Source organism: Rhinopithecus bieti, unplaced genomic scaffold (genome assembly GCF_001698545.2).
Source record: "Rhinopithecus bieti isolate Rb0 unplaced genomic scaffold, ASM169854v2 scaffold_9663, whole genome shotgun sequence".
NCBI classification, from domain to species: domain Eukaryota; kingdom Metazoa; phylum Chordata; class Mammalia; order Primates; family Cercopithecidae; genus Rhinopithecus; species Rhinopithecus bieti.
The window spans coordinates 1,795,296-1,805,727 of NW_016806456.1; the positions used below are offsets into that span (position 1 = coordinate 1,795,296).

At 41.7% G+C, this 10,432-nt stretch overlaps 1 long non-coding RNA gene across 3 annotated transcripts; it reads left to right on the top strand.

The window, feature by feature from the left end:
• Positions 1-1,915: 1,915 nt before the first annotated feature.
• LOC108532561 (uncharacterized) lies at positions 1,916-10,116 on the top strand. Of its 3 annotated transcripts, none has more exons than XR_001886476.1 (3): positions 1,916-2,132; positions 7,855-8,579; positions 9,854-10,116. It is a non-coding gene; the product is annotated as an uncharacterized LOC108532561 (long non-coding RNA). The 3 variants fall into 3 exon arrangements; XR_001886475.1 differs by having other exon boundaries at positions 7,855-8,461; XR_001886477.1 differs by having other exon boundaries at positions 7,855-8,260.
• Positions 10,117-10,432: the final 316 nt, after the last annotated feature.

Sequence of the window (10,432 nt, forward strand, 5' to 3'; positions counted from 1 at the left end):
AATAGAAATACCATTATTTGCTCACTTAGCAAGTGTTCTTTGCTTCTAATAGAAGGGGAGAAGTGCTATACATTATTCCTATCTTTAACAGAATATTCTGAAATTTATTTAAGATTTCAAGAATATTTTTAAGATAAATTTCAGTAAATGACTAAAGTTAAAATTTGGGAATAGATCATTAATAGGTAGTCCAAATTTGGATAAAAGGTTATTGAACAAATAGTTTACATTAGGCAACTAGCTTCTTTTAGTCCTCTGTGTATCAAGCTCCATCTGCCTGTTCGTGAGAGGTTTCTGAATGCCTTTGCTATTGAAAAGGGGGAGTGATCACCCAGATGGATTGACTGGGACATAGTCAAGTGTTCCGACAAGTCTGCCCCCCGTGGTTTCCCATCCTGATGTTATGAACTGACTTGTTGTAGTCTGATCATGTACAAGTCTTTGGTTCCTTTTGATATAAAATAATAGTTGGAAAGTGTTGGTGTCTTTTAGCCAAAGACTGTTAAGGGCATAGTTGAACAAATATAGGTTTCTTGTTGTGGTGGGCAGATAGCCCTGAAGATTCCTGCTCCCTGGTGAACATGCCTTGCATAATTTTCTCACCTTGAGTCTAAATTGAATCTCAGTGGGACCTGTGAATACATGGAATATCACTCCCATGGTTACGTTACTACAGTCAAAAGTAGATTATATAGAGTGGGTCTGACCTAATCAGGTGAGCTCCTAAAAGAAGGTGAAATATCAGAGAGATCATCTTGGCAGCTTGGAAGAAAACAAATAGCAAGTTGTTAATTGCCTATGGAGCGGGCTTATGGGGCTAAGACATGAGGGTGGCCTGTAGGAGCAGAAAGCAACCTCTGGCAAACAGCCAGTGAGAAGATAGGACCTCAGTTCTTGTATTAGTCCATTCACACACTGCTAATAAAGACATACCCAAGACTGGGCAATTTATAAAGGAAAGAGATTTAATTGACTCACAGTTCAGCATGGCTGGGGAGGCCTCAGGAAACTTACAATCATGGTGGAAGGGGAAGCAAACATGTCCTTCTTCACATGGAGGCAGCAAGGAGAATAATGAGAACCAAGTGAAAGGGGAAGTCCCTTATAAAACCGTCACCCCCATGATTCAGTTACCTCCCACCAGGTCCCTCCCACAACATGTGGGGATTATGGGAACTGCAATTCAGGATGAGATTTGGGTGGGGACACAGCCAAACTTCATCAGTCCTATACCCACAAGGAACTGAATTCTGCCAACAACCTGAATTAGCTTGGAAGAGAACCCCAAGCTGCAGATGAGAACATAGCCCCAGCTGACATTTTGATTTTAGCCTTGTAAGAGTCTGAGGAGAGGACCCAGCTACCCAAACCCAGCCTTTTGCCCCATGGAAAATGTGAAATAATAAATATGCACTGTTTTTAAGCATTTAAATTTCTAATAATTTGTTATGTACTAATATATAACAGAACACTAATATGAATAGGTAATTGTACAAGAGAGACAAAACAAAATGGAGAACCTTGGTCTGTCTCAGCAAGGGAGTTATGGAAGGGGCTTTTCACAGAATGTAGGCTTGTGTTAGGTGATTCAGGGAGGAGTTCAAGGGAATATGATTTTGCTCTGGTTTGGGTGCTATCAGAAGCAAGGCTATTCTGTGATTGCATAGTTCCTAGATAAGTTTTATTTAGGAGGTGGGAGGAACAGAGTAGAGCCAAATCTATAGCAGGTAAAGAAGCACCAGTCACTCTAGTAGCTGGTAGAAAGTGTTTGACCATTTTCATGGTTTGGCTGGTGGTTTTGTCCTTGTGCTGGGACATGATTCCGGAGTGGTCGTGTTTTACGTCTTGTTCTGTAACAATGAGAGAGGCTTTGCTTATGTTCTAGAAGAGAACACCATGGGTTTGCTATTAGAGCCAGGCCAGCTCTACGCTGACAGCCATCAGGGGCCGCTCTAGTGTGGGGTGGGTGAGAGTCACATGCTTTTACATCCTTACTAACATGTTTTAATTAAACCAAATCTCAGAGACAATTCTGCCAGGTGTACAAACATTTACTAACTAAATGCTTGTTAGCAAGTCATCATGAAAGGATTCTCATGACCTGTTCCATACCTGAGGAAGTCTGCTCCCAGGTACTCAACTTAGCACTTTGCATCAAAGGTTCATTTGTGGTTAATATTGTTTGGATCTGTGTCCCTGCCCAAATCGCATGTCGAAATGTAATGCCCACTGTTGGAGGTGGGACCTGGTGGGATGTGACTGGATCATGGGAACGTTTTCCCTTGAATGGTTTATCACCATCCCCCTTGGTACTGTCTTTGTGACAGTGAGTAAGTTCTCATGAGATCTGGTCATTTAAAAGTGTGTAGTACTGCCCCCCACTCTCTCTTGCTCCTGCTTCTACCATGTAAGACGTGCATGCTCCCACTTCACTTTCAGCCATGATTGTGTTTCCTGAGGCTTCCAGAAGCCAAGTAGATGCCAGCATCATGGTTCCTGTACAGCCTGCAGAACAGTGAGTCAATTAAACCTTCTCTTTTTAAATTACCCAGTCTCAGGTATGTATGTATATATGTATGTATTGATTTATTTAGAGACAGAGTCTCCCTCTGTCACCCAGGCTATAGTGCAGTGGTATGATCTCAGCTCATTGCAACCTCTGCCTCCTGGGTTCAAGCAATCCTCATGCCTCAGTTTCCTGAGTAGCTGGGACCATAGGCATGTGCCACCATGCCCAGCTAATTGGTCTTTTTAGTAGAGACGGGGGTTTCACTATGTTGGCCAGGCTGGTCTTGAACACCTGGCCTCAAGTGATCCACCCACCTTGGCCTCCCAAAGTGTTGGGATTACAGGCATGAGCCACTATGCTTGGAAAGGTATTTCCTTATAGCAATGTGAAAATGGACTATAATACAGTTGTGAAGGCCAAAGTTCCTGTCACCCTGAGAGATGGCATTAGGCAACCAACACCTTTGAGAATTCACAGCTGAACATGGAACCACTTAGAGATTTCACTTAGGGCAATATATCTCTAATAAAGTTCCAGTGTAATATTTCTAAAATAATATCCCTAATATTAAAGAATATGGGCCTCACTGAATTTCCATACCCTATTTATGCAAAGGTAGAAAGTGTCTCTAAAATATTGTTAGCCAATACATATATATCATCTAACTGCAATTTCACCAGTGGACAACTTATTCATTATATTCATCATGCAATTTAATAAAAACCCATGTTTAATGTCCAGTATGCTAATTTGCAAAGCATTTGTTTTTTGATTGAGATAGGATAGTAGAAGAATGTATAGTAGTTTTCTCTTGAAGAATGAGTGTCTAGATTAGAATTCACCTGACCACCCCAAAACTTTGCACACTTAAATATACTATAGTTTCTGAGCTAGAACTTGATCCAGTGGACCTCATTCTTGATCTTTATTGGAGTCACTAGAAGAACTTTTAAAACCGTTGATGCACCTGCAAACCAAGTACACTGAAATCTCTGAAGGTGGAACCCAGGCATTGGTATTTTTTTTTAAGCTTCCCAGATGACTTCAGCATACAGCCCAGGTCAAGAACCACCAGCTTAGTCCTATAACATAGTAACACCATATAGTCTGTGCTGAGGTGGTCTAAAGAAAATTATGGTTATCTTAGCACATGACAGTCCATTAGAATTACCAGGGGAACATTAATAAAAGATGCTTAGACCAATCCCAGACCAATTAAATCAGAATCTACACCTGAGCACTTGTATCTTAAACATTTCCAAGTGATTCTGATACACAACCAGGATGAAGGACCATTGTGATAGGTGATGCATGGATAGTTGCAGGTGGCTGGGATGTAAGAGTGTAGGAAGGAGAAGCTCCCGTGGCCCTTCCACCTGTGTGGCGTGAGGTGCTTCTTCCCCTTGAGGGTTAGCAAGGGCTGGTTCAGCTCGCTGGAGATTCTCAGGCCCCGGCCACCAGGGGTACCTGGCAATCTCCTAATGCTGACTCCCTTTCTTTCCCTGAACCTCCCAATCCCAGTTCACATCTCCTCATCTCAGACCTCCTTTAAAGTCATGAACCTCGGTCTGCTCCTTTCACCCACATCTCAGCCTGCAGAAGTCCTCAGTGGGTCTCCTTGTGGGATGATGTGATGGTTAATTTCATGTGTCAACTTGACTGGGCTAAGGGATGGCCAGATAGCTGGGAAAAGGTTATTTTTGAGTGTGTCTGTGAGGGTCTTTCCAGAGGAGATTAGCATTTGAACACGTAGACCAAAGAAAGAAGATCGTCTTCATTAATATGGGTGGGAATCATCTAGTTCCCTGAAGGCACAAATATAACAAAAAAGCAGAGTAAGGGCAATTTCTCCCTCTCTTTTCTTGAGCTAGGACATCTGTCTTCTCCTGCCCTCAACATTGGAGTGCCTGGTTCTCAGACCTTTGAACTCCCAGCCACATGTAATAACAAAAATAATAAATAAACAAAAGGCCCCAATACAGTAAAACAACAAAAATACACAAAGACCATTGCTTTCTCTTCTAAAACCACTAAAGTGTGGAACCTCTGTTCTTGGGGTTGTCCAACCTGGAAGGATAATTTTGAGACAAAAATTCCACAAGATTCTGAACATCAGCTGAAAACTCTTCCAGCATCCATGGCATTTTGGCTGGTCTGGGCATGGGCATTGTAGGACATTTAGCCTCTACCCAGGCGCTGAATTCTGCTATCCATCCTTCTCCCACCCCTCTAGTCATCGTGGTAACCCCCAAATTACAACTCCCCCATTTCCAAACCTTTCTAATCCTCTGATAAATGTAGGGGTGATGGGATCAAACACAGTTCCACACCTTAAGTGTTACTCCAAAATTGTTTGGCTGCTGGTTTTTGATACCAGAATTTTCAAAATCTTCTGTTGATGCAAGGCAGAATGTTTTTCTGAATAGCTCATATTTCACCAATGAAACATTATTTCTAATATCCCTTATGCTAATTAACAAGCTCAATATGCAGCTTCACATAATGGTATTTAAAGCAAGCACTTGTCTGAGTGCCTGTGGCAGGCGCTGGAGTTGGAGTAGGGGCTCCTGATTAGGGTCTTTCAAATGCTAACCAGCCACCTCTAGAATGTGGATTCCTGATTAGGGTACTTCACATATTAATCAACTCTTTCTAGGGTATAGATTACTTTTAATTTACACCTCCTATATCTCACTATCTATGCTAAAGTATGTTCATGTAAATTACAGATAAGGTATGTACCTCTGAAGAGATACCTCTTACATGGTGGGTATGGAAATGGAAATTAGCACCCATTTTGAGACTGATCCAGCAGTACGTGTAACAAAGCCCTAGAAAACGCATTGTCTTTGACCTACAAATCCAGTGGCTAGTTGTCCTGGTTTGCCAAAACTGGGGGAGTTTTCCAAGACATGGGACTTTCAGTACTAAAACCAGGATAGTTCATGCAAACTGAGATAATCGGTCACTCTACCAGTGACTCTGTCTCTAAAAATCTATCCTAAGTCAGGGCTGGGAAAGGTTACTTACAGGTGATACTTATGAGAGTGCAAATTTGAATGCAATTTATAGAATTAGCAATGAGGATGTTCTCACACTGCTATAAAGAAATACCTGAGATGGGGTAATTTGTAAATAAAAGAGGTTTAATTGGCTCACAGCTCTGCAGGCCGTACAGGAAGCATGATGCTGGCATCTACTTGGCATCTAGGGAGGCCTTAGGAAGCTTACAATCATGGCAGAAGACGAAGAAGGAGCCAGCACTTCACATGGCTGGGACAGGAGGAAGAGAAAGCAGAGCAAAGTGCAACATACGTTTAAACAACCAGATCTCACAACAACTCATTATCATGAGGACAGCACCAAGGAGATGGTGCTAAACGATTAATGAGAAACCACCCCCATGGTCCAATTACCTTCCACCAGGCTCCACCTCCAACATTGGGGATTACAATTCAATATGAGATTTGGGTAGGGACACAGATGCAAGCCCTATCAAGGGAATTTGTTGAATACATTTTGTTGTATCCAGCCAATGGAGTATTATAGTCCTGAAAAACTATTAGTCTGCTTAGGCTCACATAATAAAGTACCATAGACTGGGTGGCTTAAACAACAGAGATTTATCTTCTCTTAGTTCTGGAGGCTGGAAGTCCCAGATCGAGGTGTGGCAAGGTTGACATCGAGTGAGAGCTCTATTCCTGGGTGGCAGATGGCTATCTTCTTGCTATACCCTCATATGGCAGAAAAAGTGAACGAGCTGTCTGGTGTTTCTTCTTATAAAGACATGAATTCTTTGGAATCAGAGCCCTACCCTTATGAACTCATTTAATCTTAATCACTTCCTTTCTCCAAATACAGTCACATTGTGGGTTAGAGATTCAACATATGAAATTTGTGGGGGCTGCAATTCAGTTCATAGCATCCTCAAAGGCAATTTATAAAAAGGAAAGATATTCACAGTGTATTGTTAATGGAAGCCACAAAACAGTGTGTATAGTATGATTCATATTTTGTCTAAAAAAGCAAATAATATGTGTTCATAGGAAGACTGAAACGCTACACAAAATATTAACAAAGGAAATTAAGGTAATTTTAAGTTTCTTTACACTTTCTGTAGCTTTCTGTACTCTTTTTTGTATTCCAAAATTTACAAAACCTTAACATACAATAATTTTAGACAGGAAAATTGCATTTTAAAATATAGTGTCTGGTTAGATCACTGCCCTACCAGGGTATGATACCTATAAGGAGAAAATGGGTTCTAGATTTTGGTAAGTGAGAAAGAACAAATGAAGAGAGAGTCTATAGAATTTGTGTAAACCTGAGTTGAATATTCGCTTTATAATTTGGCAAACTGAGCCTTACTCTTTATGAGGTTAGTGGTTAAACATGTAGTATCTAGAAATGACAGTCATGGTTTGAATCCTAACCCTGCTGCTTGCTGGCTGGCTGTCTTTGGGCAAGTTTCTCTGTCTCAGTTGTCTGCAAGATAGGAAGAACAGGAATGCCTATCCCACTGGTTTGTTGTAAGGTTAGGGCGAGTTATTGTGGAAAAGACCTTAGAACAGTGACTAGCACGTAAAAAGGTACTCAATAAATTAGCAGTTGTTGATATTGTTATTATTATCTTTCTTCTAAGAGTGCTTGGCTTTTTGCATTATGGCTTTGAACAACATGCCCCCTGATCTCTGGGAGCAACTTCTTAATTATTTTTAGGGTTGCTAAATTTAGCAGATGAAAATATAAGACACCCAACTAAATCAGTATGTCCCAAATGCTGCTGAAGGCATACTTATACTAACACATTATTCATTATTTATCTGAAATTCAAATTTAATGGGGTGTCCTGTATTTTAGCTGGCAATCTCTATTATTATAGATATGACAACATTGAAAAGGAACCCAACAATGAACCTTTCTTAATCAGCTCCATCTAAGCCAAGCCTGCTCCTGCTGTACTTCTGGTGTGGGTGTTACCTTTATAGTAAGACATATGTTAAATAAACTCTAGGTAGCTCCTAGCTTGGAACCTGGCATGTGATGTTTGTACAAAAATCAGGCAAGAGAGCCTGTCCTTTACTAGCCATGTGACTTTGGGAAAAATTGTGTGTTCTCTTTAAGCTTCAATGTCCTTGTTTGCAAAATGGGACTAATAATAAGACCAGCTTTGTTGTGAGAATTGAATAAAATGAGCTAATACATTTAGTAGGGCATAATGTAAAATGTTTGGCATATGGATTAGGTATTCAGCTAATAATGGCTATCGTCACTACTAATTCAAAAACAAACAATACATGAATAAAATAGAAGTTAGAGTCTTTACCTTTTTGTCATTTTCACAGAGTTCGTAAGGCACAAAATGAGTAGGCCACTACGCCTTCCCTCAAGAAGTTCACAGTGGCATGTACCAGACTGCAAAAAGACATTGTTCTATTAGATTCTTTCTACTGATGCCGGAGAATCCAATCTGCAAGACAGAAGACCTTAGAAATGTTCAGCAAAGCATATGGAGAATCCTTGAGCCAAAGTCACCCATCCAAGGAGCTCATGTCTCTCTGCCATGCATAGTCACTGGCTGGAATCAGTCTGTGAGAAGCATGGCTGTGGTGGGGTAAATGTGAGCACGGATTTCAGATTGCCGTAGCGGGACTGCTGTCAACGCCAGTCCTTGCAGTGTAGAAGTGAGACGTGCATTCTCATGGCTGCCACAGCCCTACATCCTCATGACTTTTCTTACCTGGAGAAATGGTAAAAAACAGGGAAATGGCCTCCACTTCCCACATTCAGAGCTGGCATGAGTGCATTTAATTTGCATGGCAAACTCTAGCTAAAAGTGAGCCAAGAAACTGTAATTCCCTTTTCCAGCTCCCACTAACACCCACCCTCCCGCCCGTGCCCCACAACACACACACGATGGGAAGGCGCACGAGAAGTGGAAATGAATACTGGGTGAGTCGGGTGCTGCTTGATCTCAAAGTATCATGAAGGGGAAACTGTTGTGGCTGTCTGGTGAGCTGGGGCCAATAATTGATTTCTGAGAGAACCAACATCACCCCCAGGATCAAAAGTGAGTTATCTAACCCCTGTTCTCTGGGTCTCAGCCTTGTCCTTCTCGCCTCTAGACTTTGTGTTTGAGACCCAGCCTTGATTCTTCTCTTTCTCTGGCTTTCACCCTCTTTCTCCCTAGGGGCCAGTCTCCTTCTTGACCTCATTCTAGGGTTTGTGACTTGGCTGTTGGTTGTCAGACTTCTTAGGGCTGCCAGCCTGAGTTACTAAGCATTGCTTCTCCTGGATCCATGTGTTTGTGCCCTACTGGCAAACAATTTTCCTCTGCTCTTTGAAGTCTGCTGTTTCCTATCAGACTGCACTTTTTCTTATCACCTGGAGCTTGTCTGCTCTGGCCTCCCCTGACATCCTTTGTGAGCCCGATTCAATTTGTCACCCCCATGGTTTTCCCAATCTTGCTATGGTTAAGAGCTACAAAAGGGGGTGGGGGAAAGTCTTCATAGACCAAACCCAAGCTGTGGGAATTTCAAGCCATGAAGCATGAGCCCAGCTGGAGCCAGAGTACTCCCGGGTACTGGGAGCAATAATAGTGTCTCAGCTCCAGGTTCACACTGTCAGCCAATCACTTTGCATATTAAACTGCTACTGAACTCTTAAGGACCAGCAGACACACCATTTGTTAAAATCACAATGCATCCCTTCTGCTGCCAAAGATGGAACTGTAATTTTCCCCTGCTCTCAAAATAAATACTTTGATGGTTCTGAAAAATTTTAGCAATTAGCTTGTACCATCACCTCTAATTAGCCACTGGCAAACACAATTGAGATAATAAAGCTTACCGAGGGAGAAGCATGAATAAGCACCAGATTCTAAATCTACTGGGGAAGTGACCCTGATGAATCATTTAATAGTCACTGTAATGTAATTTTGCAGGTTTGTTGTACACACACCACAGAGAACATATTAAGTGGGTCTGAGCCATAAGAGAGTCTTAATGACTAATTTGCCATATGCTCCTGAAAAATCTCATTTTTTTTTGAGAAACAATACACATCTACTCTTTTCTTATTAATAAAACCACCAAGAAAATAAAACCATAAAACCACTTTTCTTTCCATCCTACTAATGACTCCCTCTAACTTGTGTAGACATCCAGGGATTGGTCTTTTTTAAAAAATTATATCTAAATTCCCACAGAAGCTAGTAGAACACAGCAATTTACTCTCCTATGATGTGTTTGACTTCAATTGTTGGCAATTGCTTTTTAATAATTTTTTTGGCTGTTCCACAGTGACATCGTGGGGAAGATAATTATTATTCTTTTTTATTTACAGAAAAAACACTACTTTGGGGTTAAGTGGCACGCCTGAGATCCTAGCACGAGGGAGTCTAGATGACAACCCAGGCTACAGATTCCCAGTATGTCTCACATGGAAAAAGCAAAACTAAAACCCACCACTCCGAATGGCAAAAAGCGACCACAAGTAGAGAGTCCTGTATCAGAGCAAGACCTTCACGTCTGTGAAACTCAGTTTCCGGGTTTGTAAAACGGGCTTGACATGGGATACTGTTGCAAGAATTCAATAAAACTGTGGATATAGAGGGCTTTTGGGGTTGCACATACCTAAGGGATTTTAGTGTCAGTGGAGGGCATGGTTAGCTTTTCCTTGTCCTCTTCTTCTGCAAGATGGATGTCTGGCCTCTCTCTGGCAGGTTGTCTTGGGGGATTGGGTCTTCCTCCAAGTGGGTCATTGCCTGTGGGTGTCTGTTGCTGGAGACATAGCTGGTCCCAATGAGGATCCAGCTGCCCTTCTCCATGTGGCTCAGATATCACAGTACAGCAAAGGCATATTAGCTCCCACTGAAAGTTCAAGCAGGTCTTGACTACAGGGGCTCTGACAGTTCTTCAAAAT